A 15,290-nucleotide genomic window follows, 5' to 3' on the forward strand; every position below is an offset into this window, starting at 1 on the left:
CCCTGAGTCACAGACATGTGAATGAACAATGTGCTTTTGTTTAGATAACTATGAAATGCTTGATTTCTGTATCCAGTTGGACCATTTTGCTTAACGTAAGAAGCTGAGACCTGAATCCTGTGCCATAGGAGACCGAATGTCTGCATGTTTTCCAACTACTCATAGCCAGTAAGGGAAGAAAAAAATGCAGTGTCAAATCCTATCCGGCTGATCCTAGTCTTATCCAACAGGCCTTCTGGCTTCCAGGTTCATATATTATCCTTTTACTGTATCATGTGTTAAACTCCTTTTAACATGAAGTTTGGTAATATGCTTGTGCTGTCAAGGGGAAGTTTTTTGGTATTTCTTTAACAGCAGATATAAGCAGAAAAAAAAATCCTGTCATTCTCTTGGCTTATGAATACAGCACATTTGACTAAGGCAGGAATTCAATCTGGTATCATAGACTGTTCATGTAGGAGCAGATGTTTCAGACTTTGATAAACTCTCTTCAGGTTTGAGGTTTAGGAGAAGCTATAGTTAACAGTTAGTTGTGATGCAATTCACTTTGGAGTAGAGATCTAGCACAAGATCCAGGTACTTGCTTGAAGTTCTGTGATAAATATCGCACCCACACTGCACCCCAGCTATCTATGTAACATTACCACTGAATGTCCCTAGAGCTTGTATTGACTCTGTGCAAGAGGGATGACTTTCATAAGAAACAAAAGTATGAAGTAAGGAATGTGCAGCCACTTTGTTCAAAAAGCAACTGCAGCTTCTTCTACAAATCTTCGACTTGAAAAAGCAGCATTTTCAATTTGAGGACTAAAACACAGTCTGCCTCTTGATCTCATCTTGGTAGTTGCTCCACAAATTTGTTATTTCTGCAAGCAGCTTGTCTGTGACTGAAACACTGAAAGAAACCTTCCTTTCAAGAATTCCCACTAGGCTTATGAGCTCAATAATTCTATTTCATGATTTCCTTTAGAAAACCCCACTTCTTTCTTTATAGGCTTGGCAACTTATTTCACCTTTTGAATATCTTTAGTGCTTTAGGAGATGTTGACTTAAAAAGAGTGGAACTTAAGATATATTTTATTGTCTCATTTCACAATAGCTCTGAGAGATACTTGCAGACTTTGATTGAGTCTGCTGATAATTTTTAGCTTTCTCTTTTCACCCATTTCATTTCATATTTGGTTTCCTATATGTCTGTCAGAGTCTAGTACAAGACCAGGTTCTTTCAGATATTCCATGTGTGGAGGGTGTAATGTTTAATATCAAATTTACTTATTTGAAAATATTTGACTTTATGTGGGATTTTTGATTTAGCAAAGTGATACAGCAATATACTGAAATCACAATACAAATCACAATACAGATCACAATACACTTAACAAAATATGGCAATTGAAATATACAGTTCAATCACAGTACAAATATGATCCATGTTACTGGTCTCTATAATATGCTCACTGTCATGACTCTGGCTGTCCCCAGTCAATGGGAAGGAATATGTGGGTTGAAACCAGCTCAAGCCTGTTGCTCTCTTCAAAATTCTTTTTTTAGTTGTTCAGTTTTTATACTCTCTGTTGGGCTGAGCCATGTATCCAGTCCTCCCGTGCTGGTCTGGCTAACTCAGGAAGACATTCATGTTTTTTTGATGAACTCAGGGAGAAATATTTACAGCACCAGTTGATCCATTCAACTGTGATGTAGTCAGCTAACCCGCTCAACTGACTTAGCTGTTTATCTAAAACAAAAGCCACCCTCTGGTGCCCTTTGTGTGGAGATAAAGTCAGCTTTCTTTGCAATGGCTGTGGTCCATTACACCCTGCATTCGTCCCTGAGCTTCATGGGTATATCACTCCTGCCCATCTCCTTTGAGACTTCCTCCATTATAGGGGTTTGTTGCACAGTCGCAATGTCACACCCATTTAAGATCATTCATCATTTACATATTTGGTTATATTTCTTTGAAATAATGAAGTCCAGTAGTTCAAAGAAATGTCCATGAGCATTAAGACATGAAAAACCTTACAGCAAGACTTAGTGAGGAACAACTTTATTGACTTTCAGTACAAGTTCCCATTTTATAAGTTGAAGGGAAAGATTGTTTCTATAAACTTAGACAGAAGGATCAAATAAAGGCATTTTTATTCTTTCTAAGAATATTCACAGAAGCAAAATTTTGATACTTGGGTCCAGACTCCCCTCCTTAACTTAATTGCTTTGGTGATGTTCAGTAGCTGCATCTTGTGCCTTGAGTCCCACTTGTACTGTCTCCATCCCAGAGGCTTAATGCTTATTTGAAACTAGCTGCCACCTAAAATTGGATACTGAAAGCAGCCCACTGAATTTCCTCTTTTGCCATAGATGTAGGGTTTACGTATGTGCTGTCTGTCTTCTACCCAGCTGTATTTCAATGTTTCTTCCTCATGCCATGAATACTGTTCCTGCTATCAGGAAAAAGCTTAATTTTACTGATCTAAGAGCATGTGTTGTTCATCTGGGCAAAGACTAATTAGAGGTCCTCCAACCCACAGTGAGGTTCCCTCCCAGAACAAAACATGAGGCCTTCCTTCTACCTCATGTACTAGCCCAGAGGTTAGCAGAGCAGAAAGTGGGGAGAATGACCTGAGGAGGTTGGTTGGTTTGCTCCGAACTATAGAGGTGATCGCATATTAGAAGAGATCAGAGTGCTGCAGCAGGAGTTGGCACCCTGTTAGGAATGGGATTATTGTTAGAAGTTCTGTGAAGTCCTTGCTTCTTTGTGCTGTATTTATCAGCTGTCACCTGGCTTGCAAGCCCTGCACCAGCACCAGGCTGTAAAGCAACCAGATCCCTGTCGAAATGATTAATGGATCTGGAGAAAGGAGGTATGTGTAATGTAAACATCACCAAAGACAAAGAGTGGAAGTCTTTGTCAGCAGGGCTAAAGTGTTATAATCTACAAAAACACCAAAAAGTCTGAAAAGTGTGTCCTTGGTTATAATTCCAGTGGGACTGATCTGTGATGGATGCAGAGCAGGTCCTGCATGCTGCTGGCATCTATCTGTGGGTAAGTGGAAGCGTTATTTTGAAATCAGCAGAGACAGTGATCTGTTTTACTTGAAAATCCTTTTGAGTCCTTTCCTGGTGTTCTTAGAATGTGTTTCAGTGTGATAATAAGCAAAGTGGACTACATTTTTTGACTATAATGTTTTTCCAGCTCTAACTAGCTCAGGACTGTAGTGCAGGTGACTAGTGTCAGGGCATGAATTACAGCAGCCTGTCCTGCACCACTCACTGATACGGAAGACAGAATAGAACAAAGAAATAACAGGCAAGAACGGAAATAAATATTATTTGTCTCTGTTTTTTTGTTGTTGTTGTTTCAAAGTGTTTGAAACAATGCGAGGACTGTGCTGCAGTCCACTGTTAAGGTGTTTTTATAGCAGGAGGGTGGGTATATGTCGTATGCTCTGGGGTGTGGTATGAGAGTCCGTGGGACTATTTAAGGGTGCAAAGCCTGTTTGGGTTGGAGAGGTGTGTAAGGAGGAGGGAGCCAAACTTGGTATAGCCTTGTCTATGGGCTTTCTGGAAATCTGAAATGTCTTGAAGAGAGCTTGCTGGGCCAAAGCAGTGTCAGGGAGAGAGCAAAAAATTAAGTTAGGTGTGCACTCACGGGTCCAGTGCTCAAGTTCACTCTTTGGCCCTACATCAGTTTTCTTGGGGTAGATGTAGCTTTACAGAGTAAGCCATAGGCCTGTGCTTCATCAACTGTCCTTGCTTATGCCTCAGCTGAGCATCAGCCTATGTGTATTGGGAGTTTCAAATGACCTGTGTGAGCTTCCCTCTCTCAATGTCTGGGGTCACACAGGGGGGATGTATGAAAAGCTGAAAATCTGGGAATCTGTATATCTGTTTTGTGAAATCTGACATGCTGAGGTCAGAATCTGGAATAAAGAAAAGCTATACATTTCTGAAGTGCTGGCACATGGTACTGCACAGAGTCCTGTGATCATGGGTTAGAGTTATCTTGCTGCTCTTTCCTCCTGAACCCACTGTGGTGTGTGACTCAGTGCAGCTGAAGGAATGTGGGCAGCCAGGATATTTCAGCAAACGGGTAGTTAAACATGGGAAGGAGCTCAGTCTGCTTTTTTCATCAAGATATGCAATGATATTTCATCAGGATATATAGGGTATACGTTATTAGTCTCATCTCCCACAAGCTGGAACTAGGAAACTTGTCCCAGAAAAGATGGGAATTACTTTTGTAGAGGTAGCCAAATAAAAACCCAGGATCTGAAGTTAGGATCTGGGCCTAGTTTTGTATGTGAGTTTGCAAATCACAGTCCTTTAAAAGGACACAAACATAAAACAACCTCAAAATCAATCTCTACAGGACTATGAAATTTATATTCATGGTTCTGGCTTATGTCTCCTCTTTAAAGATTTAAAAAATAAATCTTAATTTCTTTAACTTCTTTTTCATCTGCCTGTCCAAATTTCAGTCTTTGTTTTTGGGCTCTCCAATAGAAAGGAGTGCACTGTGTTCTGCATTTCTGTGTATGTTGGCTGCATGGTGTTGCTGTCATTTTCTTATCCGTTGAGATGGAATGAGTTTAACCAGAACTTCCTCAAAATTTCCTGGTATCATTGTTCATGCAAGATGGTTGATAATAGAAGTTGCTTTTCAAAGGCTTTACAGAAAAAAACAAAAAAACAAAAAATCCTTCTTTACAGTTATGCAATACTCACATGGGAAACCTGAAATTCCTCTGTTTCTGTTGCTTCTCAAGCATTGGAAGATCCATCTGCTAAGAGGAAGTGGAAGTCTCAGAAGCCAGGACTTATATTATTATAGTGCAAATTGTTGAAGTTTTTAAAAAAATATTATATTTGTGTTTCTCAGTAAAAACTAAACAATTTTCATAGAAGTTTTTCTGCAGAAAACTATTTCTTCTTCAAAATCAAAGAAGTCCCATATCAGCTTTACACAGAAATTACCCCATCCAATGACTATTTCTTTTTGTCATACCATCTTTCTAACTAAGAACAAAGCATTTTAAAATCACAGTGTCCAACACTACTGCTAACAAATAGCACTGGTCATGGGCAAAGTAGGCAACTGGCTGAGGACAGTAAATCATTGGTGAGAGTAAAAAATCCATAATTAGTCCGTCCACTTTACAGAGTCTGGAAAGTTGTGCTGGGTGCTGCAACTGCTGAAGGAGCAGATGGAGCACGTGGGAATACTGATGTGCTTCCATCCCCAATTGCATCACTTCTGCTCCTCACAGGATGCCCTCTCTACAGTGAGAGCAGCAAGAACTTGGTCCGTCCTCTTTGAAGTGAAATTTCTTTTTTTTTCTCCAATTCTGAGAAATGAGAAATTCTGAGTTCTGCTTGAACTGGTTTTGTCTTTACATCTTCATTCAGAGCCCTCCAAGGCAGGATGCAATATTCGGGAGCATGGTGGCACACTAAGTGGTTCAAAAATCTGTTGCCACTGCATGGTCTGGTACCAAAAACATTAGGATGAGTTTCTCTACATAAGATGCATCAGGAAGAGGAGGTCCACACACACTCTCAGATCTTCTTGCCAGATTAAATATTTCCTTAGAATGAACTTCATCCTTCCACTTCTCAGGGAGAAATGGTATGCAAAGGGTGGACTGAGAAAACATCTGAAATAAAGAAATAAGATAAACCCAAACCTTCATGGGTGGCTGCTGTTGTTGCTACCTCTCCGAAAGGGGAGCTGCAGGTCCCCATGGGTGAATGAGCAGGTACAGAGGTGGGAAAACAGATGAGAGGCTGGAAGGAATAGGAAAAAGGGAAAAGAGCTTGGAGGCTTGAAAGCACCTGAGATGGGAAGGAGAGAGTTTGGAGGGCATCAGACGGGAGGTTCTCTGGCTGACAAAATTTCACTGTGGTGGTGTACATTGGACATTTTCTTTAGTTAAATTATGCTTTAAGGCATAAGTGGAACGTGGGAATTGCTTAAATCTTGTGCTGGACTTGTGCCCAGGGAAAATTCTCCACCATAGCAAAGCCTGTGCAGCCATAATGTGAAATATCTCCAATATCTGGAAGCAGATAGTAACCACATTCTCTGTAAAGTCCCCATTGCTGTGGAGTCAGAAAAGACACAGCTGCACTCATTTCCTTTGAGAGCTCTCCAAAAGGAAGTAAAAGCCTAATATTCACTGTGTTAGGTATACAGTGTCATATTCCCATTGGTTCCAATAGTCACAATATCTGAAATCTTTCCCACAGTATCAGAAAATGTTTATCTAAGCAAAACTACATCCCATCTTTTGTTGAAAACATCTGTAAATTAAGATAGTAAATAAAAATTCTGGAAGGGGATTAATATGCAACAGCACCCAATGAGCACACAAAAGTATTAGAAACAGAGCATTTAATTTTTTCCATTCTGCACAACAGAGCTATGGCTGAAACATAGTGAAGTTAAGCAATAGACCTGGATTTGATTCTTACAAACACTTCTGAATATTTCTCAAAGACTGTTCCCTGAATGCATTCAAATGAAAATATAGCACGCAGAGCAGTGGTTTAACAGTACTTTTAAATGTGAACATATTTGTTTGTCACGTATGAGAAATGGGAAACTATATCACTGATTAGAAGTGGATAAACTTTATTTCTCTGCATTTAGCTTGGCCTATGCACAACTGACACACAAAGTCTGATTCTGTCTGGTGCTGAAGGCTCAGTGCAACACTCATTGGAGTCAACCAGACTTAAAGAAGGAGTCAAGGTACTTCTGAGCCAAGTTTTAAAGATATTTCAAAGTCTGCAGGACTTGATGAGAGAGGTTATTAGAGGCATTTATTTCCCAGGGAAATCAATGGAAATTAGGGTGCTAAATGGTTGTATACATTTGGCTGCTAAGTGTGGTACTGACTGCCCCCAGTGTGATACTGACAGCAGAGGACCAAGCTCGGTATTGTCTGGAGTAAGGATGTTTCTATTACTCCACTTTAATATACGTCTTTAAAAATGGTGGGAAAGCAGAATTTTCAGCTGCAGCAAATTTCAACGAAATCCCATTGCTATGTAGATTATAGTGGGCTTGATCCAGAGCCTGCTGAAGTAAGTGGGTGGACTCCAGCTGAATTAAATGGACTTTGGGTCAGATCCAGAAAGGCAGTAGGGAGCTGCAGTCAGACAGTTTTACTTATCATGAGTTTGTCTTAGAAATTCTGCTCTCAAAAGGCTGTCCCATCTGGACACGGAAAGACTCGGTCTAGTAATAGATGCTCTCATTTCTGCCGATGTGAGTAGTTTTTGCACTGAATGTAAGCTGGGACCAGCACTACTCCTAAATGTCTGGAATTTGATTAAAAACAACAGTATCTTCAATTGTATCATATGGCTGGCTTTAAATGGCACTTTGCCACCCACTACAAATTTTGACTAGTGAGAGTTTAAATTTCATGAGTGTTTACTTTACCAAAAATTGGAAGACAGCAGGAGCTCTAAGAAAGATAACTACTAAGTAAACACCTTTTGTTTTTAAACACTTTCATTCTGTCTTTGGTGATACTATTGGTTGCATCAAGAATATTTTGGGAAAAAACTCTGATTTTCTTAATGCTGTGGAACTATGGAAAAAGTCTAGTCCTGTTAAAGGATAATCTTCTAGGCTTGTAAAAATGATATTGTGAGCAGACTAATTTTATTGTGATGTTTAACCTGGCCAATGTAAGATATTGCAAAACTTAATTTCAAGAAGAATATTCACAGTTTTCTTTGTAATTTTATTCAGTGTTTTTCTGAAAAAGAGCTGTACTAAAGGTAAACTTGTTGTTTAAGTTCTAATCAGAGTAATTCATTTAAGATATTAAATACAGTGGGATCTTTCATAGTCATGAAAAAACTGGGTTTCTTATTACAATAGCAAAGCTTTGACATACTTTTTGAAAAAAATCTTGGCTCAACTAAGTTTTGAATGCATGTAAGTAAACTGGAAGGAAGCAAAGAAAGACAACATACATAAAAGAATTTCTATCACAGTTCAAGATACCAGTTGCTTACCTCATTCATTTCATTATGTATACATGCATGCATGCATACATACATACTTACCTATATATATATATATATATATATACACATATATAAAGTTCCCATCTGGATTTAATAATTATTGTGGCTCATAAAATAGCATAACATTAAGTAACTTTTTCCTTAGAATGTGTAATAGTAAAATAAGAATGGGACAAGACTAAGATGGAATAAACTGAGTAAGGCTAAGATTCAGATTTAACAGGGTAATGTTTACGGAAATAAAAAGAATTTTTAGACACATGGATGTGAGTCTGGGTAATAAAATAAAAATACACCAGTGATGTATTTTGTCTCAGAATACTATCTTACATTTATATAATGTTAATTAATGATAACGGCATTGAATACGATTTCACATCAAATATAATGTTTTCAAATAGATTGTCAACAGTTTATATTTGTGCCACAATACATGTGATACAGATGTATATGTGCTGCTCATATTTCCTGGCAAGTCTATAGGAGACATAAGGTATTTCGTAGGTGCTACAGATACAGGATTGCAGAGTGGCTGTTCCACGGCAGCTGCCACGGAGCAGATGACCCCTGATGGCATCATGCTCTTCTGCTAAGGGAGGCAGCAACTTTTGGCTCCTGCCCCTTCCCTGCTGTATGCTCTTTTGCAGTGGCACTGGTTTGGGGCATTAGGCAGGTTTCAGACAGTTGGGTTCTAGGGATATGTGGTAGGGCAATGGAAAATGGATGAAAATGGGAACAGCAGGAGGCTTTCATCTGTAGCTCACAGATTTCTGTTTAGGCTCACCTGTGCATCTCTTCCACAATTCCTTTTGTGAGCAGTTAAACTAGTAAAATCTGTTTTGTTACATTGTTACAGTTCCTTCCTTCCTTCCTTCCTTCCTTCCTTTCTGTGGCTGGCATCTCTGGTGTCCAGTTAGGCTTGTCCTGAAGTAAAGCATTCATAACATCTCTCCCCCCCCCGCCCCCCCGCTATATTCTTTAGTGTCAAAAGTGGTGAGTTCATGCTGAAATATTTCCTTCACTGTGGGTGTTTGTTTTCTCGTTGACTTATACCAGTCTGCCTTTTTTCATGAAATTTATGTAAATTTTATACCTTTGAGATCTCTATTCCTCTGTCAAATTTGGTTGAAATGGGCCAACATGCTCAGAAATGATTTATGGGGATCACAGATACATACACAAAGAGATGATGTAAACCTTTTCCTCAAATAATCAGGTTGAAAAAGCTATTTTCTGAACATTTTCAACATGGTGAAAGAGAGGTAGAGGTTTTGTAAGGGGATAGAACAAAGCTGCATTTCTTTCTTTACATAGTTTATAACAAGCACCCATACAGGTCATTTTGGAGATATTTATGACAGAAAAAAAATTCAAAACATTACAACCACATGTTGTCATGTTTTTTTTGTCTCCTTCCTGTTTTTCTTTCTTCCAAATCTTACACATTTTGATATCAACAAATAAAACCCCTGTGTCCTGATAGAGGATTAACTGTGAATAAGCAGTCTGGGACAGCAAGGCCACTTTTGCTTTGGATGCTTTTCCATTCACAGCATGGGAACATAAATAGATTGGGAGACCATGAAACAAGCCAGCAAATTGTTAGCTTCACCTTTTGCTCCCTTGTGCTGAATGATGAAAGAGACTCTAAGGCTGCTTTGTACAGTGGATTGTTTCCCTCAAGGTATACTTCAGATTTCTTTCTGGGAAATAATAAAACAATAGTAATGAATGCAGGAGAGAGGAGGAAGAAATCTGGGGCAGACTCATAAAGCTGTGGCTTCCTGGAAAGACCCCAGCTCAGAAGCAGTCTTGCAGATGCTTAAGTCCATTTCCATTTCTATTTAGAAAAAAGAAAACAAAAAGAAAAACACTTAAAGCATGTGGGTTTTTAGGCCCTGATTCAATACCCACTTGAAGGCAAGGGAAGACTCTGCCAGCTGGATCCCAAAATTTGGTCAGCTCATTGGTGCTTAGCAGCAGGGAGCCCATGGATTGCTTGTCTGTATGCACATTTAGCCTGGGCTGCAAACACTGGATTTTTGCCTTAGCTGTGACAGGAGAATGTACAACTCTCTCCCCTTCTGCCCCATGCAATCCCTGTGGGCAGCAAATGCCTGTGTTCCTCTCAACTAGCTGTGTGACTCAAAGTATGCCAAAATGCATCTTGCACCGCTGATATTTATTTAATTTTTATTATTTTAAATATTATTTTTCATTGGTTTTAATTCAAGTAGATTGCTGGTTCTGACACTAACCACGGCAGTAAGGAAACCCTGGTACCTGAATCTGGCATGTCCCTTAGCAGAGTGACTACAGTCTTGGTTCTGTTACAGCAACTCTTTCATTGTTTTCTGCACATGCATCAGTACTGGAGACAACTAAAAACTCTCCTACTTTGATTTATCTTCTCGTTAAACCCCATCAATGCAGCTTATGGGGCTGAGATGTTGTCCTAGAACTACCATCATTTCCTTGATGCTGCCATCTGTGCTGTTGCCTGCTTTAAAGTGTTGTCATCTCTAAACCCAGCAGTGTTTTTCTCCTTCCTTCTGAACACGGAAGCTCACTCTTCTTCTTAAAGGAGAACTTTTATCAGTCCTTCTTTATGTCTCACACTAGGACGAAAGGTTTCCTCAAATCTTTTCCATTTTTTCCACCTATGACATATACCAGCTTTGTGGTCACCTCAAGGACCTCATCTCTCTCTTTTGATGGTTGAAGACATTCTGAGGGCATCTTCCTGAAAGAGGACTGAACCCTACCAGAAAGAGTGAACCTTTACTGGTACTCTCTCAAAGACCGTAAGAAAATAAGGGAAACTATGAAGTGATTTTTGCCATGTGCCTAGATACCGGGTCCAAATGAAAGCCAGACAATGAGAAAGGTTCCCATTCTTCTATAGCCCCAGGACTTTTACCTGTCGACTGCCTGCACTGTGCTCTCTAAATAATACCATCTCGGATTGGCTGATCTTGCACCTTTACCACAAGGTGCACAAATCTTAAGGCAGATTAATCCTGTGGTGGTTATATGTGAGCTAAAAATAAATCCAAATCTTGAAATGTTTACAGTTATTTGAGAAAATAGAATGCCAAGTCTGAGGCTTAAAACAGAGCCATCACGCTTCTGCATCATGAGGCTTCATGTACCCACCCCTCCACATACCTGAGGGCAGTCACTAGCAGATCCTATTCCCTTCCACAGACAGCATCATCTGTCTATGAAACCTTTATCTACTTCATCAGTAAGATGGAACAGCTCTTGGTAATCCTTTTCCAGTATTTGTGGGATTGTTTCACTCTCTCCTTGACCCTTCATGACTCTCTGGCACCCAACACCTGTCAGCATTGTACTTTCCATAAATGATGTCATTTAGAACCTCTGCATCTTGTGTGTTGTCTCAGCAAATATAGGGCCTTGAGCAACATCAGCAAGGGCAGAATTGGGTGGTCTAAAAATATTTTATCTCAGTGCACTGGCTCTTCTATGAAGGGGACTGAAGGAGTAGAGATACACAGGCTGTCCATAAAAGCTCTGAAGAAACATTTGCCTGTTGAGTATAAAATGGCATGTGTGTGCCATTCAGGTAGAGCTGAGATGAAAACTCTTGATTCAGGTGTCTGCAGGCTATGCATAAATCACAGTGAGAGTGTACCTATGACTGTGGAAAGCACATTTTGAAGAGCTATGGTAAATTACCTTCTGCGTGTACTTAATTAAGCCCTTCAATCATTATTAATGTCTTCAGCAGTCCCGTGCTGGGTTGACAGCACCAAAGTTCCTTGTTTATTTACAGAACATGCAGATCACAGTCAGTGTTAATACAGGCTTCACAAAAAATAAGGAAAGCATGGAGGAAAAAGGCCTTTAACTCTTTATTCTAGCATATCTTCCTGTCAATACAGGATTTTTATAGAGAATTTTCATGTCCAGACCCATATGCTAATTTATGGACATTTACCACTTTTCTTTCAGGGTATTTTAGTAGCTCAAATATCATTTCTAGGAAGCTTTTCCTGGTACTGCAATTGAATCTAAATGTTTATCTTACTTTCATACCAACACTTCTGATTAAACTCTTTTACCACATATGTATTTGTTATTTTTTAGTTTTACTGGAAGTCCATTGTAATGTTATGAAAAAAAATGAGTAGCACAACTGAAGAGTTCTTTGTCTGATGTATTTTAGTAATTTTCTAGTTTACAGCCTCTCACTCAGAACTAGTTAGCTTTGTTAAAATCCTTTATTTTATTAATTTATTTAATTACTTTATGTAGAACAGATTTGATAATTCAACAGTCTGTTTTTTTTGTTTTCTATCAGTATCCATCAGTATTTATCAGTGTTTCAGTAGTACCTGTTTTCCAAGTTTTCCTTTATTCCAGATGTATAGGGTTTTTATAGTTTATCTAATTGTACTCGTTATATTATCTAGCTATATTATACCCAGCAAAGTCTTCCTGAGCAGTTTGGCCCTGATCCAGCAATGTGTTTAGTTTTAAGCATGCAAATAATCCCAACAAAATGAATGGAGCTATTCATAAATTTAAATGTATTTCCATTTGAAAGCTGGTATGAACTATTCTCTTACTGTTGTTCCAAGCCATTTGGTAGTGCAAACAAAACACTATAATGACCCAACACTTTAATGTAAAATATTGCTAGCAAAATGTTATAAATGTAGGTGGAAAAGATTGCCAAAAAAGGCTTTAAAAAACAAGATAAATAAAGAGAAAGATTGGCCCATGAAGAATGCTGGGACACATTTTTGATATACATACAACCAAGAAGCTTAAGGTATTAATGAAATGATCTGAAACTGTGTCTTTATCCAGTAACAAATTTGTTACACAAAAAATATGTTCCAGTTAAAATACTTCTATTTATCAAGCAATATAGCACATTTTACCGTGATGTATACTGTATTAAGCATGCATACAAGCAAAGGTTTAACATCTGTGGGTTATCTTTTACAATGGCTTGCTTTAACACTGTATCAGTCTGCCAAAACTTAAATTAATAATAATAAAAGAAGTTATTCTATTAAATACCATGGAAAACATTATTCTCTGCTCCAAGAAAAGGTAGTTAAAGGTCTCAGTTGGAACTGAAGAGGAACAGTCAACCCTTTCCTCATTGCTGAGCCATTTTAGAGCTGGTTCCTTCTTTGGGCTTTATGAACTTCTACACCCTACTAGACCTCATCACAAATTAAGATAGGATATCAAAGCCGGTGTAGATTGCAGGTTCTCTCTCCTGCCTTGTGTAATGCAGGAGCTCTGTAATCCAAAAAATATTTAGTAAGTTTTCAAAATGTTTTTTTCCATTGTAGCACTACTATACCTTTCCCCTCCTCTGTCAATTAGTAGAAGTCTCTTTCCTTAGTTTTCCTGGAGTTATCTGAAACACTGCAGCAGTCTTTGCCCCTTCTTGCTCCATACTCTTCTGCCAGAGATTACTGCCTTGTCATAGGGTGAGGAGTGTGTCCTTGTCTCAGACACTCCAGTTCACTGTCCAGGTAATAAACTGCCACTATGGGGAAGTTAATATTCTGGCAAAACTGTGCAGGGTACGATTTTAAATCACCCCAAATGGATTCAGCAGAAGAGATTTGCCAGGGACCTTAGAAGACTGAGTAGTTTCAAACATTTCAGTGGATCTGACCTGCTGTTCTATAGAAATGTCTCAACATCCATCGCATATTCCATAGAACCATTTTTCTTATGCCATAATGTAACTGTATAATTGTTATCAGTAAGTAAAAGATATTTTCTGTAAACTGTGCCTAAATATAAATGTGTACAGATGGCTATGAAGAATAAGGCTTATGAAAAATGAGGCTGATTATGATTTCAATAGTAGTTGTCTTTTACTGAAAATCACTTTTATCTATAACTTTCAATAAGGAAATGTTTTGAACCAAGCTCCAGAAATTGCCTCCAATAAGGAAGGCTATTTAGAGCAAGTGCCAGAAAGAGATTTAAGTGCTGAGCTACTTAGCTGTCTCTAGCCTTCAGGAATCTGAGTATTATAAAGAGTTTTGCAGTCTTTACTTAGGTTTTGAGAAACCCTGTAGCATGTATGGTAGAGTCAGATATCTTAGACTGGGATGCACAGAAAACAACTTGCTGAGCAAGCCACTGGTGCCAGGAATTCTTTGGGGATTAGTAAATTTATTTACGCAGCTGCCAAAACCCTCCTTTCACTCATGTTTGTCATCTAAGTCTTTTCTTTCAAAAACTGACAACAGCTTAATAAGAGATGGAGGATGTCACCCTTTCCTTCAAAATATAACACCAGAAGAAGAGGACTGTTATGCCCTTTTACTTCAATAACCAGATATTTGGTTCATTCATCTGTGATAGGGGAGATAGCCCCTGCCTTTGCCTCAGGAGATTTGAGGCCACAGCACTACAGTGCATAAGAGAATTTAGGACACCAGACTTTTTTTTTTTAATGCCTTTTTGGCATTTGTTCCTCCTCCCGATGAAGATGTGCCACCATGCAAAATAGAAAGGTGACCTTGGTGTAAGAAAGAGAGATAGAGAAAAAGTGCAAAGATGAGCATGGCTAATACAGCGATGCTTTCCGGGAAGATGAAGCACCTCTGTTCCAGTCCCTGCTCCAGTAAGTAAGCACTGAACAGTCACTGAGTTGTGGGAAGAGAAATTAGAGGAACTACCATCTCTCAGAAGAGTGTTCAAACACCAGGGACTTTGGTCACTCACTTTCTCTTATTGCAGTTCTTCCCAGACTATGGAATGACTTTCAGTAAGATGGGCAGAAAATGTCTGTACCATTCAATTTTTCTCCAGATGAGTGCATAACCTGGGCAGTTAGACATTATTCTGGACTGTAAGAGAGACTAAGTAGGATCTTAAATCCCAGTCTTTCACTTCTTCACTGACACTTCTACCCAATAGACTGTCATAAAATGTAGTTGAGAATGTCTCTTCCACTAGACGTTGATTATTCTTCCCAGTAGAATATCATAAAAGGGAATCCTGCTCACTTTGAAAAAAAGTTGTAGAGCCTATATGGAGAGAAGCACTTTCTTCTCAAAATGAGAAGGCCCAGAGATGCCTGGGATTTTCAGCACTTCCTCTTCTCAGTTGTTTCAGATTGTTATTTACAAGTTTCCATTCAACATCAAAGCACTCTTGGATCTCTGAGCTTCCCATTTCACCAGAATTCTGTTTTCCACCTTGGGGAACCATGCAGGGAGAATTTGGCTGTTTCTAGA

The sequence above is a fragment of the Apteryx mantelli genome, chromosome 1, assembly GCF_036417845.1.
Source record: "Apteryx mantelli isolate bAptMan1 chromosome 1, bAptMan1.hap1, whole genome shotgun sequence".
In the NCBI taxonomy this organism is placed as follows: Eukaryota; Metazoa; Chordata; class Aves; order Apterygiformes; family Apterygidae; genus Apteryx; species Apteryx mantelli.